Genomic DNA, 8769 nt, shown 5'->3' on the forward strand with positions numbered 1-8769 from the left:
GTCCACAGTTACATACTGATGTTGTTTCTAATTTTCTAGTATTATAAACATTCCTGTCATGAACATCCTTATATTTCTTAGTAAAAACACCTAGAAGTGAAATTCCAGCCCCAAAGAGCTTGCAGCCATCTGAGGGTTTGGATAAATGATGCTGATTTTGCTCTCCAAGGCTACATCACAGTGTATGAGGCTGTCCTAACTCCTACCCCACCCCTCAAAAATTAAGTAATCTTTTCAAATCCTGACATTCACAGCACTCCAAATTTGGCCCTAATACCCCTTCCTTCTGGGTTTTGCACAATTTCTCTACACATACTCTAAGCTCCACCCTAGTGTTTTCTATTCCCTCTGGCTTTTGCCTCTTTGTTCTTGTTGTGTCCTCTGCCTGTCCCTTACCACCCAGTCCAAAGGCCACTCCTTCCACGGATTCTTGCCCCTGCGAGACTCTTTTCCTACTTGGAACCACCGAACTATTGATTTGCTTCCATTTCAATGGGAGTTTCTAGATTCTAGGCTGTGTTATTTCTACACATTTGCACGGTCATCAAATCTATGCTCTTTGAGGCTAGGAGTGAAAATTTACCCCTTTAAAAAACTCCAGAAGATCCCAGCTCAGGCTTAGTTCTGGTTGGGAACATAAGCAACTGTTTTGCAGGAAACCTACTTTCTCCTCATTTACAATAAGCCAGAATGAGGAAGTAAAGCCTGTTTAAAAAACTTCAGTCCTCATTGTTAAGTAGGTACAGATAAGCTGGTATTTGCAGCAGATCACGTGGCTCTTTAATGTGCCTGATGGCAGATGTCAGTGGAAGGAAATTTGAAGCTTCTTTCATTGGGAGCAGGGGTTACCAGAATGCACTGCTTTTTGTAGTCCAGCCGGAAAAAGGACATGTTTTACTAGAAACACGAAAACAGGATTGTAGGCTCAACACTGCTACTGACTCATTCTATGATATTGAAAAAGCCCTGTCCTCTCTCAAGGCTCTGTTGATTTTCCTAACAACAAAGTCGAACAAAATATGTCTAACACTCCTGGATCCATGACCCTAGATGGGCTCAGAGTGATGCGGGACTGACCAGGAATGGCTGAACTCTCCATTCCTGACCACGAGTCTTGCCAAAGAACCTCTAGAAGAATCGGTTAGACCTATATATTTAGAGTAATGTCTACTCCAAGATCCACATTTCATAGATGAGAAAACGGAAAAGCTTTGAAAAGTTAGGTGACTCAACTCATAGGTGATTTAATAATAGTTTTTATTGAGATATAATTCACATAACATAAAAGTCACAATTTTAAAGCATGCAATTCAGTAGTTTTTAGTATATTTGTTACGTTGTCCTACCACTAACCTGTTTTCTCATCCCCTGGTAACCACTAATTTACTTTCTCTCTCTATGGATTTACCTATTCTGGACATTTCATAGCAATGGAATTATACAACACGAGGCCTTTTGTATCTGACTACTTTCACTCAGCATAATGTTTTCAAGGTTCATCCATATTGCAGCATCTATCAGAACTTCATCCCCCTTTTTGGGGGCTGAATAATGTTCCATTGTATAGCTATACCTCATTCTGTTTACCTGTTTATTAGTTGATGGACTCTAGGTTATTTTCACCTTTGAGCTGTTATAAACATTAGTGTACAAGTCTTTGTATGGATAGATGTTTCATTTCTCTTGTGGGTATGCCCAGGAGTGGAATTGCTGGGTCCACAGGTGATTTTAAGGCTCTGAGTTTGGAGATAAAGAGCAGGGTTAGGGGGCGGGAGAGGAAAGAAATAAGATGCAGCAGGGAACCAGCTGGGTGAAGGAGAGGTATTTGTGGGAAGGTGTTTTGTGAGGGACTTTTTTGGAAAGAAGAGGACCCTGAAATTCAGGAGCTGCTTGAATGAGAATGGACTGATTAGCATCTCAGTGGCCATCACAAATCCCGGTGTTGGGTGAGGAGGTCCCCACGGCCCCCAGTCATGCATCACTCCTGTCAATAGTGATGGTGAAGGAACTAAGGATGTTCAGCTAGGAGGAGCTCTGAGAGACTGCTGGGGGTGGAGTGTGCCAGCTTGTTCAGGGAGGATCCAGAGAACCAGACAAGCCAGCGGGTAAGAGACATGTTATCCTAAGACATCAACACCCGTAGTGCTTAAGAGGTAGAGTGCAGGAATTAGGCTTAGGACTGAGTCTGGGCCTGTCTTTTGCTCTCTGTGTAAATTATTTAGTTTCCCTGGACCTCACTTTGTTTATATGTAAAATTAGAACTATTTTACATGGCTCTTGTGGCGATTAAGTGAGATAATATATTGTATAGTGCAAAGCCAGGGCACACTAAGTTGAACCAGATGAAACTGCCCCTATTTGACTGTTTTTGTCCTACACAGACAGCAGTTTCATACTATTCAATTTAATAGTAGTCATTCAATCATGATAACTAATCATAACTCTCAAAGATTAACTGGATTACCTTAAAGACAGTGAATTCCCTGTTGCTGAAGGTATATAAGCCCAGGACAAGGCAAAGAGGATCCAAACATCAGCATTTAAATAGGAAGTTGAAAACAAAACAAAACAAAACAAAACAAAAAACAGGACAGTGAATCTGGGGCTAGTCAGACAGTAAGGAAGCTGTTGCAATTTTCCAAGAGAAGTGAAGAAATGGCCTAGGATGGAGGGTGGAGAGAATGGAGGGCAGGGAGTGGGCAGAGAAGCAAGAAGAAGGTGGGAAAGACGAGTTGGCTCCCTGGGAGAGGGGGCATGAGAAACAGTGCTGCAAACCTGGGTAATGTGCATGTCCTTGGGCGCCGTGTCCCCCTTTTGGACATCTCACTGGTGTTTAATGTTGATTTAGCCTCATTTTTCTGATCAAAAGACTTTCCCCTCCTACTTGCCAAACATGGAGAGGATATCCACGTCCTGTGTGAAGCCACAGCAAGGAAGTTGCCTTGGTCCCACCAACTGAAGCCCTTAGAACTGCTGAAACAGCCTCCGCTCTCATTTTGCTGGGCTCCACCCTCATTTTATACTTGCGTTGGCTCTCTCCCGTATTTCATTTGTCCTTACCCTTGACCTAAATAGAGTTGATGTCAGGTCCTAACTATCCGGCCACCTGTTGAATTAGTCACTTTATTGAACTACTTGGGTTTCCTGTTGGGTCTAACTCTGGAGTGTGGATAGTCTGTGAAGTTTTCTTTGTTTTACTTTGAAGATCTAACCTGGTTGATATCAACCCAGGCCAAGTAAATTTGTCTGTATGTGCCTTTTAACCTTACGTCATTTTTCTAAAGCTTGGATTCTGAAAGGGATTTGTGATTCAAAAACAGTTAGAAGCTTGGGGAATCCTGAAAAGTCAGGTAAAATTGGGTCCTCAGTACATGCTTTGTAACCAAAGTAGTAAGTAGAAAGGCAACAGGCAAGAGGATATACTTGGGCTTTAGAACCAGAGTGAGCTGAGTTCAAATCCTCTTCCTGTAATTCACACTTTTATATTGGGCTAATCTCTTAACCTCTGGTCTCATTTTCTCATTTACAAATTGTGGTTAATAATAATACTAATTTTATAAGCTGTTGTGAGACTTAGAGGCAGTATATGTACAAAACTTGGTTGGTGGCCAGTTCTCAATAAATGTTGTCATTAATAATGATAATGTGGGGACAGAGGGGAGAGCTCAGTGACAGAGCATGTGTTTGTTATGCACAAGGTCCTGGGTTCAATCCCCAGTGCCTCTGTTAGAGGGAAAAATAAAAATAAATAAATAAATGTTTTACATATGTTATTATATATTAATATTTATTTTAATATTCTGTATGTATTAAAACAAACTATTTTAGCTATTCACATATATTAAATATATAAATATATTTTACATATGTAAAAAAAGACCAGAAAAAAATTTTTTAATGTAAGCTGAGTATGAGACAGTGATATTCAGTATAAAGCAGAAGTAATGCAAATATACTTATTTTCCTATTTTTATTATTTTTCTTTTTTTAAAGTAATATATCTTTGTACTATAGAAAATTGAGAAAATACAGATAAACAAAAATAACAACAGTTATCAACCAGAGAGACATTTGGATATACGTCTACCTTTGCCAATCATATAAATATAATTTTTAAAACAAAACTGTTGTTGTACAGTATATATTTTGTTGGTTTAACAATATATGTAAACATCTTTCTGTACCATTAAATATTCCATTACCACATGCTTTTTAATGGCCTCATAATACTTCCATTGGATGTCTGTATCATAATTTATTTAACATATTTCTAATTTCTTTTTTTTTTTTTTCTCCTTAACAGAGGCACTGGGGATTGAACCCAGGACCTTGTGCTTGCCAAGCATGCACACTATCACTGAGCTACACCCCCAACCCCTAATATTTTTGGTATTCTTAATGAACATTTGTGCAGTTAAATATTTGCACACTTGTTTCTTGTCTTAACTCCTTATAAAAAACTTGACCAGAAAGAACAACCTCAACTACTCATATTTTAAGATATTGTTCTGGCTATCAAAAAACATACGAGTTTAAGTAAAGAAATAATGGGAAAGTCAATATGTTAGTGCAAAGATCATGTTCTGTTTTGAATGAGCGTTTCCCACAGCATCTAGCTCATAACCCTGAAAGAACAAATCTGGGATACTGGGGCTTATGACCACCGTGAAACGTCAAATAACAGATCACTTTCTGTACCTAAATATTATAGCAAGAGTGACTTGTACTGCTTCACCTCAGATACAAGAGTCACATTTCTTTTCTTTCTCCAAATCAAATTTTATATGCTCCAAGCCCCCACCCCACAGTGCAGGCAGGATATCCAATCCCAACAATTACCGTGACCACTGCCCTACCCACGGCTCATGTGTAGTCCTGTTAGTCTAACTCAGTCCAGCCAGAGAAAAGCCCTCTGACCTTTGTTTGGTCCATTCTGCTACCACAAATACAGCCCTCATCCAAGCTGGTATGGCCCCTGAAACAGTTCTGCTCTTTGCCAGGGTTCCAGGGTCCTTGCTATGGCTCCCGGCTCCCAGGGTCACCAACAGCCATCCCTGTGGGAAAGCCTCCCACCTCTCCAGGGCGGGGAGAGACCCGGGTCCTTGCCACTCAAGGACCCTGTGAAGCCTAGACCCACAGGGGAGGCGTTTAAGTCTCCTTTCCCTCTGACTACTGGCTGTCCATTCTTTCTCCCTCTGGGACAATTCAGCCCAATTTCCCTCAAAGGCCAAAAGGAAGAAGGGATCTCTTCTTGAGAATGTTACTTCCTGGGGGGAGGGTGTATCTCAGTGGTAGAGTGCATGCCTAGCGTGCACAAGGTCCTGGGTTCAATCCCTAATACCTCCCATTAAAAAAAAATACATACATAAATCTAATTACCCACCCCTGCCCCCGAAAAAAAATAGGTATGGAAACAACATCAATGCTTAAATGATGGTCTCCCTAAACAGTGGAATACCATACAGTTGCCATGGCCAAAGGTGGCCACAGTGACATTTCCCACCCCACATGCCCTTTTTACAATGTGACTTTGACACTTCTCCCATGGAGACTTGTAAGTATGTAACTTTTGAGGCTAGATCTTAAAAGGTTATATAGCATCCTCCTTTGCTTGCTAGAACTCTTAAAGCCTTCAGAGGTCATTTAAGCACAGACTGCCCTGAAACTGCCATGGTGTGGGAAGCTCAAATTAGCCTACACAGAGACCCCAAAATAGGCCCTAAGACTACATGAAGAGAGATGTCCAGATGGTCTTCAGCTGCTTCAGCCTCATCCCCTGTCCCTACTCTTGCCACTATCTGACATAGCTCTATGGGGGACCCCAAGCTGGAACCACCCAGTCAAGCTCTTACCAAATTTCTGACCCACAAAAACCCTGAGAAATAACAAAAGTGATTATTGTTGTTTTAAGCCACTAAGTTTTAGAGTAATTTGTTACTCAGCAACATATAGGCAGAAAGCTGCTTTTTATGCACTGATATGGAACAATCTTCAAGGTTTAATATTATTAATTTTTAAGAGTATAGAATAGTATAGAATAGCATGCCCCTTGTGTTTAAAAAATATATGTCTGTCTGTCTATCTATCTATCTATCTATCTATCTATCTATCTATCTATCTGAGAGATTGATCGGTTGATTGATTGAGGGAGGGAGTCTTGTATATGCATAGATCTCTGATTTGTTAACTGTAGATGTGCATTAGAATCTTCTGGAGGACTTTAAAAAAATATCAATGCCTAAGCCCACTGTATACCAACTCAATCATAACACCTGGGGGTGAGACCCAAACATTTTTACCTTCCAAAAATTCCCCCAGGAGATTCTGATGTGCAGTCAGATTTGAGAACTGCTGGTATAGCCTGACCTGGAAGACAACACAGGAAAGTGGTGCTGTGTCTGCCTCTAGAAAAGGATGCTGGGGTAAGAATAGATAGTGTGGGAAGGGAATCTATTTTTCATTGTAAAGTCTTTGATATTTTGAATTTGTTTATTTGTACATGTTATTTATTTCCAAGAACAATCGAGTTAAATTTTTAAAAAGAAAGTAAAAAAGCTTTGGTAGTGAAATAAATCCCAAATAACAAATTGGGAAGAGTCCATTCAATAGTGGGGTCTGAGAGGAAGTGACCTGTCCTTCCTGGGAAGAGTGCGTAGACAGGAAGGGCTGAGGAAGTGAATCCGGAAGTGGTCTCTAACCTGAGATGATTTTTTGCTGGCCCATAACATCCCCAGTTAACACATCATTACTCTTTGGAAAGCAATTTGGGACAGAGTAATGGCTATAATATGTAACCATCCAGCTGGCAACCACCTGTGTTAACTCTGAGATCAACAAGAGAGAAAATGCCCAGGCTTAGATGGGAGGGGTGAAGAGATCTGGGTTCTGGCTGGCTGGGCTGCTGACATGCTGTTACTGAAGAAAAGCAGATTATTATTTAGCCAGCTCTCTAGTAGCAGGGATTTGGTTATCTATTTCACACCTTAGATTCCTGCTGTAGAGAACTAGGGCATGATGAAGGTAAGGTAGGAGTGGCATATCAAAGTATAGCTCTGTGGGGGGATTTTTATGTGGGAAGGTAGGGGGACCACAACATTAAATAGCAGTCCAGGATGCTGAACTGGGAGGGAGAGAGGCACCACTGGCTAACCTAAAGGGGTTTTGGCATCTGACAGCTCCCTGGAAGAAAATCCACTTCTGTCCCACCTCAACTTGTTAAGTAACAATATTCCAAGCCGCAGTTTCCTCATCTATAACATAGACTAGAACATACGGAATAAGAGAAAATGATAGCCATTATTAAATCAAACTACTCTTTAGTGGTGTCTATTACATGCAAGGATGGGGGTGGATTCCTACATTTGACTAACATGGGGATATAGTGGTTAAGAGTGAGCTTTGCAGGCAGATGTAACTGGGTTATGTTATTGTCACTTATTAACCTGTGGGACCTTGAACAAGTCACCTAACATCTGAGTCTCATTTCCTCACCTATAAAGGGAGAATCATAATACAGTACCTCCTCAAAAGCTGCTATGAGGCTTAAATAAGATAATAAATGTGAAATTTTGTGCATCCAGAGATAAATATCCAGAAATTGTCAAATGTCATTCTGCTTGTTTTGCAGTTTATAGGGAGTTGACAAAATACTTTAACATTTATTATTTTACTTGACTGTCTCCAAGACCCCGGGTATGGGGTCATTAATTACCTTCCAAATATGAGACCATCAATTGAAATCAAGTGATTTGCCTCCAGTGGTAAGGGACAGCATTAGGAGTAGAACTCAGGTGTTCTGATCTTGATACAGCCTGTGACTTTTGGAAGTTCTGAATCTGATGGGTGATAGAAACTTGAGGATCATCTCAGGATAAAAAAGGGAGTTCCTTAAACAACTATGAGGAGGTTCATTGGAAAGGAAAGGCAATTAACCGTTTTGCTTCTTTCACAGGTCCTCTTCCATTCCCAGCTACTGATCAGCATCTGTGCCCCTCTTCCGCCCCGCCACCCGCGCACGCAATTCAAGAGGAAAGACGAACAAATTAATAAACATATGCTCAACATCAAAATAATGTCCCAGTTCCGGGCAGATAATTAAATCAAGATGACATGGTAGGCGGTGACTAGCAGGAAAGGTGCTAAGGAAACCGTGTTTGGGCAGATAGGGTGAGACCCGAGGAGACGAGTAGAAACCAGGTTTAGACACCAGTGTTTAAGTCCTGAAAGAACAAGCTTGGCTAGCAAAGGAAACCAGGATGGGTGGAGAAGACTGAGGGAGGGAGAGCTACCAAGTGAGGAGGAAGGGGCCAGGACCCAGAGCACTCAGGGCTTCCAGGACATAGGGAGAGGTTTGGTATCTGTGTCAAGGAAAGCCACTGAGGGTTTTAAACGAGGATTGTAATTAAATTTCATATTTATTTTTATATTTTCATTTACGTCTTAAAAAGAGCCTCTGCCTATTGGGACCTTCTGTGGAGAGTAAGTTTCTAGCTGACCAGTCATTTCCCATTCAGGGCCTCCATTTCTCTATCTACAAAGGAGGGACTGGGAGGCAACGGGGTCCCAAGGAGTCAGAGAGAACGATGGTGCCCCCTCGCAAACGCAGAGCACTTTACATATCTCGGTAAAGCATTTCCACGTCCCCGATACTGTTTTCTCATTATATTCTCGGGGCTAAATTGAAGAACCCATAATCTACCCCCTAAGATGATTCATCGCAGCCGGAGCGAAGAAGCAATCTCCCTGAGAATCAGAGACGCGTGACCCCTT

The sequence above is a fragment of the Camelus ferus genome, chromosome 3, assembly GCF_009834535.1.
Source record: "Camelus ferus isolate YT-003-E chromosome 3, BCGSAC_Cfer_1.0, whole genome shotgun sequence".
NCBI classification, from domain to species: Eukaryota; Metazoa; Chordata; class Mammalia; order Artiodactyla; family Camelidae; genus Camelus; species Camelus ferus.